Here is a 14,439-nt window from a genome sequence, read left to right as displayed (position 1 = left end):
CTGGGATATAGAGGGAGGGGTTTGGGAAGAAAAAAGCCTCCCTACATGCCAAGCAAGTCCAAAGCAACATAGCTATTCCACAGTAAAGGCTTTTAAAAATGTAGTGTCGTCGTTTGATATAGGAAAGTTCAAAGAGACAGCAACAGACCAAAAATAACTTTAATGCAAGAGTCTCCAGCCACTGGCTTTTTGTGGAGCTTTAACAGCTGTGGGGCTACAGAGCAGTGCCTGGCAGAGCCCCCAGCCTAGCACAAGTGGTGAGTCTATTGCAGATGTTTGCCAGTCCAAAGCTTGCCACAGATTTGGTCCCCGAGATTCATGCCAGTGGGGCATAGAGATCTGCAAAAGACAAATCATATTATAAAATCCAAACAGTCAAGAGCCCTCCTGGAATTGCTTTTGGATGCCAAAATGCGATCTGCATTTATAGAGTTTTAGCAGTTGAACACACAAGCAGAGCTTTTCAAACAACTCTTCTCTCTCTGGTACTGGTGGGATAGTGGAGGAGAATTTATGTTGAAACCAGGCAAAAAAATCTTTGCAAAATGTTAGGCGGCTGAGAACCCTGCTCAGCAGGATGCTAAAGCTGGAGAAGTCTGGTCTTCTAGATTGCCTTCCACACAATGGACTTGTGTAGTTCAAGCCCTGGGAACAGAAAATATAAACAGGACCCAAGCTATGGTTTCCAGGCACAGATCTTGCCAGAGCTTTCCAGGTTTGACACCCGGTAGGGGCACATGCTGCAGGGAGAAATGCAGAAGGGAGCAGGAGGTAGCCTCAGGCCTCTGACCAAGCTCTCTGAATAGCAGGATGGCAGAGGAAGATGCAGGTGGATCATAGAATCATAGAAGCATAGAATGGCCTGGGTTGAAAAAAACCATAATGACCATCTAGTTTCAACCCCCCTGCTATGTGCAGGGTCGCCAACCGCTAGACCAGGCTGCCCAGAGCCACATCCAGCCTGGCATTCAATGCCTCCAGGATGCCCGCCTCTCTCTTGGCGAACTCAGAATTCATGCAGACAGGGTTGGGGGGATGGAACGCAGCTCCCAGCCCCACAGATTCCAGCCCTTTACATCCTACCCCCAGTGCTAAGGAGGTGAAAGAGCATCATTCTGAGCCCTCACACCGGCAACACAAATGCCACGAGAAGCGGTGCCGTGCATCCCCATTTGTCACTGGGGCCAGCATTAACTGAATGTTTAAAAGTCATGATGTCATCGCTATTAATCAGGGCCCTGCTGGGCCACGCTCCAGCGCTGCATATTAATCACAGCGGCCTCGGGACTCACTTATCTGGAGAGGCTAAGTTTAGATCCATAAAACATGATTTATTTTTAAAAGTAGCATTATTAAAGATGAGCTACAGCTTCGTTCGCGCTCCTGCTGGAGACTCCTTTAGGAAAGGGTTGGTATTTTGGAGCTGGTATGGAAATTGTCCTTATTTTGAGCCTGAGAAAGATGTTGGGTGTGACACCGGCCTCTGAAAGCTTTGGATCTTGCCCCCACAAAACAGAGTCATCTCAATGTCCCAGCAGAGTCAGAGCTAGGAACAAAGCTCCCAGCTGAACTGGTTTCTAATGTAGACAGGACAGGGCCAACAGCTCAGCAGGGAGAGCAGGTGATGTTTGGAGGCTGGTGAGATACAGCCCATGTGCCACCACAATGGTAACCAATGGCACCATCCCACCCCGCGGGCCTGGATATGGTCTTGACCGTCAGGTGAGCCTGTTGAATTCTGGCCCGCAAATGACATCCAGCGAATTAACTTATTTCCTGTGCTCTGCAAAGTGCTTCTGTTGAATCGGCAGCACGATTGATCCACACAAATGAATTTGTAAAAGCCTGTCTGCGCTCAAATTTATACGAGTTTAACTACAGTCACTTTAACAACCGCTTTAGCTCTGGTCCAATCTGCACAAAGAAACTGTACCTGTTTTAATGAAATCATTTTCTAAGACAGTCTGCTAAATTTGATTTGTCTCTGCGCACATCTCCTCTTGCTTTGGATTAAAAAGGTTCTGGTGTCAGTTTAGCACGACATCTAATTGGAGCCCCCCAGCCCAAAGTAAGAGGCTCCACCAACCCATTCCAGCAGTTCAATTAAATCTGTCCCTACGCCAACTTAGTTAGCAGCACTGCAAATCCCATGCGTGGGGCCAGACCAAACATTTGGCAGATAGAGCAAGCTAGATGAAAGAAAGCCTTCCTGGCACAACACACTTGACATCCATCCCATCAGTGAGGGAACACTGTTCATCAGTCGTGACAGTGACTGTGATCTCCTACCACAGGAACCTCTGGGTGATAGCAGGTCCACACAAGGCTGTTGGAATCATAGGGTCTGAGTCATTGCCATGGCACAAGCTGTGAGGTAACAATCCTTATGACTGGGCTGTTCCTTCAGCCCACTCCTCTCCCTTCACATCAGGCTTTTGACCAAGCTGCCATTTTCTGCAGAGTCTTTGCAAGGTTCAAATCGGAAATGGGGGCGTTACATTTAACTGGGCATGGTGGGCTGTTTGTTCTTCACCTTTTTTAACCTTTTTGGTTTACTGTCTTTTGCTCTCCAAGGCAAGGGATGGGGAATATGGGAAAAAGGTTGCAAGGAGACAAAATCCAGTTTCTAAAACTCTGCTTTTCCTTCTAGTGGGAGTATGCTTGAATATCTACCCCACACCTGCAGACCCTAGCAGGAAGAAATGCCAGTTCCACAGCAGCTGCTCAGACGAAAGAACCAGCACCTTCCCTATCCAGTTAGACTAGTCAACTCTCAAAAACCACAAGTATGGGGTTTTGGATCACTGTCCCTACAGAAACCTCCAAATGACCATCACTGCTTACCTCCACTTCCGCATGTTCATGGCCCCCTAAGGGGAAAGCTATACAGATTTCTTACCCCCAAAGAAGGCACTCTTTCTGCAATCTACTCCTGCACATCTCCTCTTTCCCATTCAAATCCCCTGTGATCCATGCTATTTAAATCCCTATTTTGCTGTATTTGGCTCGTCATGTTCTTCTGCTCATTAGGCTGGCAGCACAAGCTCAGCAGCATTTGCACTTCAGCATCAGAATTTCTGCTGTGAAGTACGACTGTCATCCACTTGCCTGGACATGATGTTCCTAAAAATAGCCTCATCCATGTTGTCTCACTCTCTAAAAAAAAAAACAGCAGTCTCTCTTCCTGAACCTTGATCACCAAACTCCCTTCTCAGATCTTCACAACTGTTCCCTCCGTCTCCTTCTCACTGCATAAAATACGACTGGTAACACTCTTCCCTGCCAAGCCACCAACCCACATCAAACCTTCTACTGAATTCCTCCCTCCTCAGGTGCCTGATGGTCAGTGGATGAGCACTCATCTCACATGTACTTGGCTTCCTGTGATTAACAGCTTAGGCACAGCCTGTCACTGGCAGTGGATGGTCACAGCTGTCTGGGGAACAAGATGAGGACATGTAAACAGTGAGTAATGAGATGACAGCACTATTCCCTACTTATGACAAGTGTATGCCTGCAAGGGAAAGCGTCCCACTCTGGACAGAGGCAAATACCTTATTCTGTCTGGAGCAGGGTCACCCCACAGCTTGGAGGGACAGGAAACAATTTATACCTCCTCATATTCAGGGATCTTAGAATAAAACATGCAACTCCTCAGGCAAGTTTTTTGTTTTGCTTTGTTTTGTTTTGCTACAGCACAGAGAAGCCACATCAAGAAAAGCAGAAGTGCAGTAGTGTGGATATGACCTTCCTGCCTCTCTCAACTCATCCTTCTCAACCTCATCCCATCCAACACCCACAGGGCCTCACACACCTTGACAACACAGAAAAAGGCAGAGGAAGATGAGTGGTAGTCTTTCCTTCATCACGAGGGAGAGGCTTTTGAGGCTCAGGATTGTCCTGCTGGTTGTTCGCTACCTCTGGTACCTGCCATTCCTTGGCCTCTCCAAGCAATCTGAAAAGACTGCATGTCCTCAGACTGCCGTAAGGGAGAACTAAGACTTCATTATCTTGTGGAATTGGTGATGAAACGCAGTATCTCTGCATATCCCAGGGCTCCAGAGCACAGTACATACCAAAGCCTTGCTAACTGTTTATTATGAAGATCTAAAAATCAGTTGTGTGTCTGCCTAACTCCTGTTCTCGATTGATGAGAAGAGAGCCCTGAGGGAAGGGAAAACATTTTCGAGGGAAGAAGCTTTTAACATCAGAAGGGAGGAAACCAAACAGCACTCCTCATGCCTCTGCTTTACATGCTTAGTGCACAACTGGCCCTGTGGGAGGGTAGGGGAAGGATCAAGCCATCAAGCGAGCCTCAGGACATAGGGAGCACTGGGCAGCTGCTTGCCCACTGCAAGCACTCAGTAGTGCTATGATTGGAGACGAGGAGTTCTTGCAGCCATCCTCACCCACTGCATAAAACCCACACTTCTCCTAGTTCAAACTGCAAGGGAAAGAATCGTGGCAAAGAGCTCCACATCAGTTTGAGCCACACAGTTATAGTTCAATCTCCCTTGGGAGAGGGGTGAGGTCTGTCACAGCTCTCAGCAGTGCCTGGTTGCAGAGTCTGGGCTGGGAGGTGAGAACATCCAGCTCCTGAGCTTTGGCTTTTCCATGGTCTGTGCCCTGCCAGGGGAAAGGATGCTCCTATCTCTCCAGCTGCACAGCCATCAGCAGATAGGCTCTTTCCTGAATGCTTCGAGCACTGCTTTTTGAAAAGTCATCTGGCATCCTGAGCTATCATTTCTAGATGAGGGCAAAGTAGCTACAGATCTCCTTCTGATTTGGTAATGACTTTGATACTTAACAGAGCTGGCATATGTGAACTGATAATCTTGCCCGTGTGTAATCATGAAAAATCTACCATTTCCTGTGGCTGGAAAACCACCTTCTGTTATACACAGACCGCTCTTCTCCTTCCTCTAACAACACTTCTTTTCTCAAAATCAAAAAGGAGATTTTGAATCACACTGGGAGTCTCTGTGCTGTACTCAGAAGGTACAGCAACCTTTTCAGATCATACAGAGAGGCCAAGAGATGGAGGGCACCAGCAGTAGGGCCATCCCAAGCCCTGAAATCCTCTCCCTCTTGATGAAGGAAGGGCTGTCATTCAACTTCCTCTGCCTTTTTCTGTGTCATCGAGGTATGCAAGTCCCTGCGAGTCAATGCACAAGTTGGAATATCTAATGAGGAGACCAAGTCATCTCTGTTAATCAGCCTCCTGCTGGCATCCACTGCAGATCCAGCACTGTCTCACCTCCACCATGGCACGTCCACGCATTTTGCAGGGTGGGCAAAGAACAGTGAAGAAGAGTTAGCCAAGTAACGAGTGAAAGGGTCTGAATGGGGTTTATGACATACTGCACTACGTTTTGATAGATTGTCTTCCTCAGATGGATTAAAGTTTCTCTGAACCAGCTCCAGAACATCCATTCACAGACCCTAGCACTGTCAATGCTTTCCAACATTCCAGCACGGGGTGCCCTCAAGTTGCAATTAGGATTATACACAAAAGAAGCATACTACTATGGCGCAGAGCCCTTCCAAGTGCAGGGTCCCTATCCGGATGAAAATATTCTTCAGTTCTATGACAGTATCAAACCAACGTGAGGCTGAATGATAGCAAAATGTATCTACAACCGCTTCCTTGCTGAGAGACAAACTAGGAAAACATGGCTGTGACAGATGCAGCAGAAGGACCAGGTCAGAGGGGACCATAAGAGCTAGAAGGATTGTTTCCCAATCCTCACCTCACAAGTGAAAGAAGTCAATTCCTTCTCTGCTTATTTTCCTTTGGTTCCCAGCTGCATCTCTTCAGTAGGCAGATCTAATGAAAACACAGGAGGGTCTGTTCTTTGTGACCACAAGGTTAATAAGAGTGGAACACAGGAGCAGCAGGAGCTGCAGGAAGAATAATTCCTTTTAAAGCTGGAGATAGGAAGCCTATAGGTGGTAAGTGTGACATTTCAACACGGAGGAGTCCAGCTTAATTACCTGCAATTCAAAGGTAGGAACTTCTACATTAAGGCAGGCAAAAAGAAAGTAGGGGGAGAGGGCCGGCTTCAGCCGCTCATGAAGATTTAACATCATTAACTCTCTGGCTTCCAAGCATGTTACTGTATTTTCAGTGGCCAAATACCAACACAGATAATTGCATTTGTATTACCTGCAGTTAAATGAGAAATAGTCTCTTTGTCATTGCCTGCACAGTACAAACACACACAGCAACGCCAGGCAGAGTGGCTCTGCTTCATTTGCAGGTAGAACAATTCCTGTGTGCATTAAGCTTGGCTCAGCAAGACAAGCAGACAACATCAAGGGGCCAGAGCTGCTGTTATTCAGATGGCATTCGGTTCTGGCACACTGACAGGGACAGCATCCACAGGTGTTAAGTGCCTGAAAGTTATTTGGCAGAGCCTGCATGACTGAGTAGTGCCGGTAATCATAAAATCTGGCCAACCGAACATCTGAGTCACCTATTCACCTACTCAGTATTTATGTATGCTACAGGCAGACATATGGTTTACAGCAAACTGGGGAACAGGCTCTGCCACACGCTCATTCCTTCATCTTTTCTGGGATTCGTTGAAGCATTCTCAGCTGAGACGGACGCAGGCCAGACTTCCATTCCAATATACCACTAAAAAGGCTATATTCTGACAGCTGTTGTTATTGCCTTAATCTCCTCTCTGTTGCTTATGCCTGAGAAAATGAGGAGCCAGTGGCTGAGTTACCAGGCTCCCAAAGTCAGATGTACCAAGAGGACCAAGACCTTGGTCCCTGGGTTCTGGTGCTGTGAAATCAATGTAATAGTCTCCCATTATCCTCGTCCTCATGTCTGAACACTATTTGCATCTTTTCGCTTGCAACAATACAAGAGACTGAGGGGCCACAGAAAATAAAAGCAATTAGTTAAAACAACACAGAACAAGCCAAAACAGCACTAAAAGAGCAATAAAATAGCATCATCTCCCTAATCGGACTGATGGCAGCCCCCCCAGCACTGCAGCTCACCCAGCTGAAAGTAGAGTGACATGAGAGTTCCCCTGGGTTTGCTCAAATCCCTTTCCTTTGTCCTGCAATCGTAGAAGTGTTTCTGTTTGCAACTTCTCTCAGCACCTCCCTCCATCACCGCCTCCTAGCACAAGCTGAGGGATCACTCTGGCATCCCACTTCCACATCACTGGATTTCCCATCTGATAAAAACGCCTGTTATCTCCATGACTGGGTGATCTCATGGACAGAGAGGCAGCAGAGCTGAAGCACCTGCCCGAGATGTTAGGACAGGGGTCCTAGTATAGAGATGACTTGTATACATGTTTGGAAGAGCTCAGGAGAGACCTTTTCCCATAGAGCTGAAATAGGATGCCACATCCAGATCATTAATGGGGACAAGGTCCAAAAGAGCTCCATCTTTTCTGCATCTAAAGACTCCCCACTGACCTCTGGCAGGAAAGCTGTTTGCCCGCCCTCTCTTTGTTCCCATGAAAAAAAAAGATTTCAGGAAAATCAAAGGCAGGTTTTTAGGAAGTTTACATCTCCAAAGCAACAGAGCATGAGGACCTTCTATTTCTGACACCCTTCCCCTACCTAATTCTCTCTGTGTTGGTCACAGGTGACTAAAGAAGAAGATGGCAGATCTGGAAGGACAAAAATCTTCCAGAGGGTTTCCACTATGGTATTGTTTTGGAGAAGTTATGGGTCCCTTCCAACTAAAGATAGTCTACGATTCTAAGTTGAAGCCTCTCCATAGCTGAGGTTGTTATCATTTTCCACTCTAAGCTCTGACTTAAATAACTCTTCATACACATTTCTCAAACTTCAGCTCATAATTGCAGGGTTCGGTACTGAAGCTAAAAAGATTGTTTTTCCCCCTTCCCTCCTCCTCATTGCAATTTGAACAATTTGGACCCATAATTCAAAGAGTTAGGCAATACCAGACTGAACCTTTGCCAGGCTTCTCACTTCAGAAGATAAAAACAAAGCAGCTCCCCCCTAAAAAAGACCAAGAGGGTTTTTCTTCTCCGCAAAGGACTCAAAATTCAAATCTCTTAGAAAACATATGCATAGGCAGCAGTTGCAGAAAACAAGGTGCAAGTCATAAAGTCATAAACCACCAACGCATTTATAATTGTAATAAAGCAAACATACGCGCAGTTGATGCTCTGGTAGCCAATACTAGCTGGAAAACCTCCCAAAAGCTGAAATCACACAACTGGGGAATTTTCCTGGTTTTGGAAAAAGACAAAATAACCTAAAACCAGACTCTCTTCCACTTAAAACATGGCAAATTATCAAAACATTTTCCACTTGCTCTGGAAGTAGCAAACTGCTTCATACAGAAAACATGAGGTTCATCCTATGCTGTGCTAAAGGAGATTACTCTTTCCATTACTTTGGCTGTGTTTCTACTTCTAGAGGTTAAACTTTTGGCCCCAATTACATGTGGGACTCGGTATTTTTGTAATTTGCATAAACCCTGTGTTTGCACTGGATTCAATATAAAATGTAACCCAGCCAATTATTTTTTCCTGCAATTCTACCCCCCTCTCCTCCCAAAGAAAAAAGAACCCCGCTCTGCACATTGTTAATTTTTCAGTTTTTCATATTAATAGCTGCCTTCAAATTACTGCTTGTGGCCAACTAAGAAGTCTTTGCAAAACAAAAGAAGTCATTACAAAGAACCCAACTGCATTTGCCATAGCGGAGAACATCGTGCAGCAGAGCCGTGCATCTCTTGTCTGTCCCTGACAGGAGCCTTGGGAAACCTTGCAGACATTTGGTTTTTTGGCCTGAACATCATTTTACTCCCATACCCGGGGAAGATTCCTGTGAGAAATGGGGAACTGCTCAGGCTGCAAGCTTGCAGGCAAGGAAGCATTGAATCAATGGGCAGAAATCCAAATGTACCCAGAGCAGAAAGATGAAGGTGGCAAACAGGGTCCTTAAGCTGCTCGTGAATTAGCCTGCACAGAGTAACAGCAGAAATATGGGCCCCACATAAAGAAATTAAAACCTGTACAAGCCTCATTAACTTGAATTTAATGATTACTGTGACTTGGATCTGTAAATACTTATGCACACGTGTAGCTTGAGTCACAGGCAGTCCTTCTGATGCCAGTAAGGATTAAAGAACTTGATACAACTCATGTACCTACGTGGGTACAGCAACCAGCGGCTGCTGCGCACAAACCTCCCTTCCAGGCATCCAATAGGAAATAAAAAATAAGGTAAAAAGAAAGCAAACGTGTTATTGAGTGACGTCTGGCAAAGTAAGAGCTGACTTACTCAACACCCCGCTGCATGTTCCAAAATACCCTTAATTTGGCCTCCCTGGTGGGCAACGAGTACCCGTTTCAGAGCAACGCACTTACAGCCGCCACAGCCAGACATTTAAAAAATCATTGTCTACAAGAAAACAAATCTGAGGCAGGCATGACGTTTTGACATCCTTCCCTCCCGCAGACAATTTAAGCTGGCATATAAGTAATGTACCGGTCTGGTTTGATGAAATGGACACTGTGACCCTTTCTTTACACTTGAAGATTGATTGATTGTTTGCACCTGAACAATTATGCCCCAGCAAACAGTCTAAGAGAGAAACAAACCTTTGGCCACAACATCCAATTTCTGCTAGCAGCATTTCACAGCTGTTCCTTCCCCGTTTACTCAAAGGAGCTCACATCTTGCTTTGCAAAACGCTTTATGTTCCCACCCTCATTTCCATACTCTGCTGTAGGTAAAAAACTATTTCCTTTGAGTTCTTTAATTGAAATACATCTGATTCCACAGGCGCTTTCCAAGATTTGTTTACAGCAGAACTAGCCACTTAAAAAGCAACGTTCTTTAAAGGAACACATCCCTCAGTCGCATGGAAAGCGGCTCCTCATATGACTTTCGGGAAGAGTATTCCCAAATACATTCTGTCTTTTACCCTCCCCCTGTTAGCTTTGTTGCGCTCTCTCAGCTCGGACAATGGAAATCAATGCAGCTCGTTTCCTTTTTCTCTCCACTCAACATTGGAAGAAGGTAACGGGGGAGCAGGTTTTGTTCTAAGGCCACCCTTTGCACCGTAACTTTTAAAAAGTCAACTCCTTAATGGCAATTATTTGCTCTTCGCTCGTGTGTGGTGGTGAGGGGAAGCAAAACAAAACTTTTTCCCCCCACCCCTCTTTTTTGCTTTTCAATCGAAACATCTGTCAGCCAAACGTGAATTGACAGCATTCCTTTAAAAAGCAAAATAAAGCTCGCCCCAGCTGGGCACTCACCAAGATGCTATATTTGTGCCTCACATGCGGGGCCCATGTGCTACCCAGCCTCCCTGGATGCCAGCAGCATCGTGCCCTCCCCTGCCCCTCTGGCACACTCAGAGCACAGCCGTGCTCCCCCTGTGCCCCAGTGGCACGCAGCTGAGCCATGCCCCCGCTGCAGCTCTGCTCCAGGGCTGGCTCCAGCCCCCTCCTCTGATAGCACTCATGTCTGTCCTTCCCCCAGACCTTCAGAGCTGAGGGGGAAGGCTGGAAATCGCCTCTCACCCTTCCTGAAAGGCATCCTAAGGGAACTGCACTGGCTCTATTGAGCTTTCACAAATCAATCCTTCTTTACTTTGGCTAGTGTAAGAAACAGAAAAATCTATAATAAGACTAAAAAGCATTCGCAATCGCATTCTGACTCTATTGCCTCATCACTTGGAAACATTTTGGGGGCGGACCTGCTAGGTAAGCCAAGGATCCCAGTTCACAAACATGAAGAAAGACCTCTTTTGTTTTTTCAGCAGCTGAATTCCCTCCTCATACCCAGGTTCACAATTGAAACAGACCCTGCCACTATTAAAGCATGCATTTTTGCTCTTCTGTGTAGCCAGCATTCTTCTGGTTCTTAATTCTCCCTGAAGGCTGCGGCTTGCGAGTAAGTCTGACAGCCATCGTGTTGATTTAAAATATCCTGCCCCTGTCCTAATGCAGAGAGACTCGAGATGTTCATAAAAAGCTCCTAAACCTCTGCAGTTCACAGCCTGGAATTTTAAGATGAATTACAAATTCCAATGTGCCTTAAGTGGGCCACAGCTGCAGTTGCTCACGAGCTGCTTCTGGAGGAGCTCAGCTGTCCAGGAATGGACAAGCATGATCTGCAATGGGATGCAATGACATGGCTTTGTATTAATTCCTGACATCTTTGCTCTTCTGGTGAAAGATATCCCTCTTCCTTCTTTGAAGGAAATGGGTATTTGCTGTGTGTGTGGCTGTCTGCCTGCTTTCCTCTATCCCCCAGGCTCAGACTGTTCCCAATTGAATGAGACTCACCAGGACTTATTGACCTTTCCTTACTACAACAACACCTTCACAACAGCTTTGCAACAGTGGCTGCAATTCACAGCGTGTTCTGTCAGAGCTTTTCCATTTGAGTTTTGACTACAGAAAATTTGTTTTAACTAAATCCAAAATTAGCAAACACCTACAAACTAATAAGAGCACGCCTCTGAAATGGAGAATGAAACAATGAGTCTCCTTGCTTTGTCCACATTAGCAGAGAGCATTTCTGAACAATGTAATCCTTATCAGCATCGCACAAGAAAGACATCGCCATTAAATTTTTCCGACCGAAAGCACTGTCGTGAGCAAAGGTTGATGCATTTCAAAGGGAACAGAGAGAACTGGTTATGGAGTTAGTTTTCTCTTGAGGTTTAGTTCAGATCCTCTTGAAGAGAGTTTCTTGTTCTACCATTTATATAATCTATAAATGCAGGTCATCCGAGAGCATGAGGGAATTTCTACTAATAAAGCTTCTTCGACAATTGCTGTATAGTTTCAGGACTTGCGTACTGCTAAACAAATTAAGAACAGAAACAAAGAAGAACTAGGTCTTCAGCAGTCATCTGACATCCTATTTTAAGCCTGTTTGTGATGACATGCCCTCTGACATTTTTTTATAATGTCAGTGACTTTCAAAATTAGAGTTCAATCAACTAATTTTCAGTGCTCTTGTGCAGTAGATCTCAACAAGATGAGTCTACTAAGCTGGTTTTAATCTCCTTGCTGCTGCTGTTGTTACTCATACGCTATAAAATGGCAAAGTGAATGAAAGGACATTCTGGCAAGGGAAGAAGTCCACAATTAGGTAGCTATCACCAAGAACCCAGTGAATCCTATCTGTTTCATACTGGGAAAAAAACTCTTAGTCAAGGCCTCACATGGTCTGTCTTTTGGGGAGCGTTTTATTCCTCTGTTTATCTATCTCATAAGGCAAACATCTGTTCAAAATCAGGTAAACTTCAGTTGAAACTTTAACTACAGAATAGCTACAGTCAATTCAGGATAACTTCAGTTAGAAGAACTCATTCACCGGAGCCCTTGAACAAATTATTCGACATATGCAGAAAACTACAAACAACAAATTATTTTACAGAAGTAAGCACACATTAAAATTTGTATTGAAACACACGTAACTTTAAGATTGAAGTGTATAAAGGGTTTCCATGCAAAATAGCAAGGAAAACAAATAAGCATTTGCAATTTTTTTCCTTGTAAGGAATCGTGGCAAAGTAACAGGGTATTCAAAAAGAAATCAAATGGAAAATGTAAAAGTGAAGGCACTTCAGAAGCCACTTCTGTATGAGGAGAGATCTTAATGTGGACCTGCATCAACCGTAGGAATGACCGGATTTGACATAAGAAGATAATGCAATCAGGTTGTTACTGGTGCTGATACGTAAATCAAAGCAGAGCTGCAAGAAATGGGCTGTTCAACTTCAATGAGCATTAAATGAGAGAAAGCAAACGCAAAGCATCCATGAAGTTCATGCAATGTGAGGCAAGCCCAAAGGAATTCAAAACCTCAAGTAAACAAAACTGCTAACCAGTGACCCAGTGGGAGAAGGGCAGTTACAGCAGCTCAGATCCTCTGTGTTTACAGCTCAGTCAGTGCTTTCAAGTCTTGCTGCCACACATACATCGACTAGGGGGACAGACAAGGAGAAGGAGGATGTGAAAGGGAAACACCATTATGGCAGCAAGCGCTGCGGAGCAGAAAGAGCTACAGTCACAAAGGCAGCATCTCTTGGTGAAAAAAGCTTAATACCTGGAACCAACGCAAACTCTGATTATGAAAGCAGAAGGCAGTTGTGGTGAGAGTGAAAAAGGAAGGCTGGAGTTCAAAATTGATGACCTGAGTAAGGAGATAGCAACATGAAAACAAAAAGCACTGACAGTACATATTCCAATAAACAATGATAGGTAAAATTTCATGAGAAGAGAGTCTCAAGGAGAAAGGAGATGAGGAAAGCTGAGAATTACTCCAAAAAACAATACCAAGAGACCCAGTGCTAAGTATCTTTTTGCAGAAAATGGAAAGGCAGATGGGAAGGAAGCAGGAAACCAACCTGAATAAATCAGGCACTTTGCTGAGCTCAGCAAAGCTCAGCAAGAAGAAGCATCAGAAGAAAGCACACAGACCAGGACATTAAGAGGACACCTGGATGTGTGTACCTGAAGGATGCAGGGATGCAGCTGAAAAGTAGCAAGAAAATATCCCCTTCCATTACCAACACAGACAGGAACACAAAGGAAAGTGTTAAGGGGAAGGGATAGATGGCACTCTAGAGGCAAATCGTATTAGGGGTCCAGATAATTAAGAAGGTAGAGTGTAAGCACCTAATGCTATGCTATTAATGTCAGCATTATGAAAGCTAAAGCTATGATAGCCTAGGACAAAAAAATTGAAAAGAAAAAAAGAAAAATAGAAAAAAGAAAAAAAAAGAAAAAGAAAAAACAACACCCAGAGGAATATAGTTTCACGTTGTCTGATTGTGATGAACTTCTTCCTCTGAATACTCAAAGAAATGGCTGAAGTAATTTCAGTTCATGGAGGACATGAATCATAGTGAACAGAAAAGATTTCAGAAGTCTGGAAAGAGGAAACATGGTGTCTAGCTTTAAAAAATTATGCTAGGGAATTACCGACTACTCAGTTTAACTTTCATCCCAAGAAATAATAGTGAAGCAAATAATCGAACTATACGTAAGAAGCTAAAAGGATAAGTATGAAGAGATGAGTAACATGCCCTGTTGAATTGTCAGAAAGAAATTGTGTCAAGCCAATTTAATTTCTTTGTGTGACAGGTAATGGGCCTTGGGCATAGGTGACAAGCAATAGATGCCATATATCTTGACTTTTAGTAGGATTTGTGACACTAGTGCCTGCAATACTCTCTTTGGCAATCTCGGAAAACATGGACTAGTAATGACTCAAGGGTAGGTGTAAAACCAGTGGCACAGTCTTACTTTGAGGGCTGTTCTCAGTAGTTTGTGTCAAAAAAAAGAAAGCTGCACCAAGACTCCAGGGCCCAAAATAGCGAGCATCTTCCTCATGCTGAATGATGGACTGCAAAGGAGACCTCGTTTACAAATTGTGTTGATGACACTTTGCAAGGAAGACTGAAAG

The 14,439-nt window shown here is 44.7% G+C and overlaps 1 protein-coding gene and 2 long non-coding RNA genes across 4 annotated transcripts in view; 1 reads left to right on the top strand and 2 right to left on the bottom strand.

The window, feature by feature from the left end:
- Positions 1 to 14,439, bottom strand: part of LSAMP (limbic system-associated membrane protein) — a 965,359-nt gene that overhangs the window by 762,533 nt on the left and 188,387 nt on the right. The gene's annotated exons all lie outside the window — the stretch shown is intronic.
- On the bottom strand, positions 146 to 2,493 carry LOC121106588. Its single transcript, XR_005839143.1, has 2 exons — positions 1,934 to 2,493; positions 146 to 339 (listed from the first exon to the last, which is right to left on the bottom strand). It is a non-coding gene; the product is annotated as an uncharacterized LOC121106588 (long non-coding RNA).
- Positions 2,375 to 4,117, top strand: LOC101751152. The gene is made up of 4 exons (XR_001469124.3): positions 2,375 to 2,472; positions 2,651 to 2,786; positions 3,333 to 3,465; positions 3,697 to 4,117. It is a non-coding gene; the product is annotated as an uncharacterized LOC101751152 (long non-coding RNA).

This window comes from Gallus gallus, chromosome 1, assembly GCF_016699485.2.
Source record: "Gallus gallus isolate bGalGal1 chromosome 1, bGalGal1.mat.broiler.GRCg7b, whole genome shotgun sequence".
Lineage (NCBI taxonomy): Eukaryota > Metazoa > Chordata > Aves > Galliformes > Phasianidae > Gallus > Gallus gallus.
This window is presented reverse-complemented; position numbering and strand designations above follow the sequence as displayed.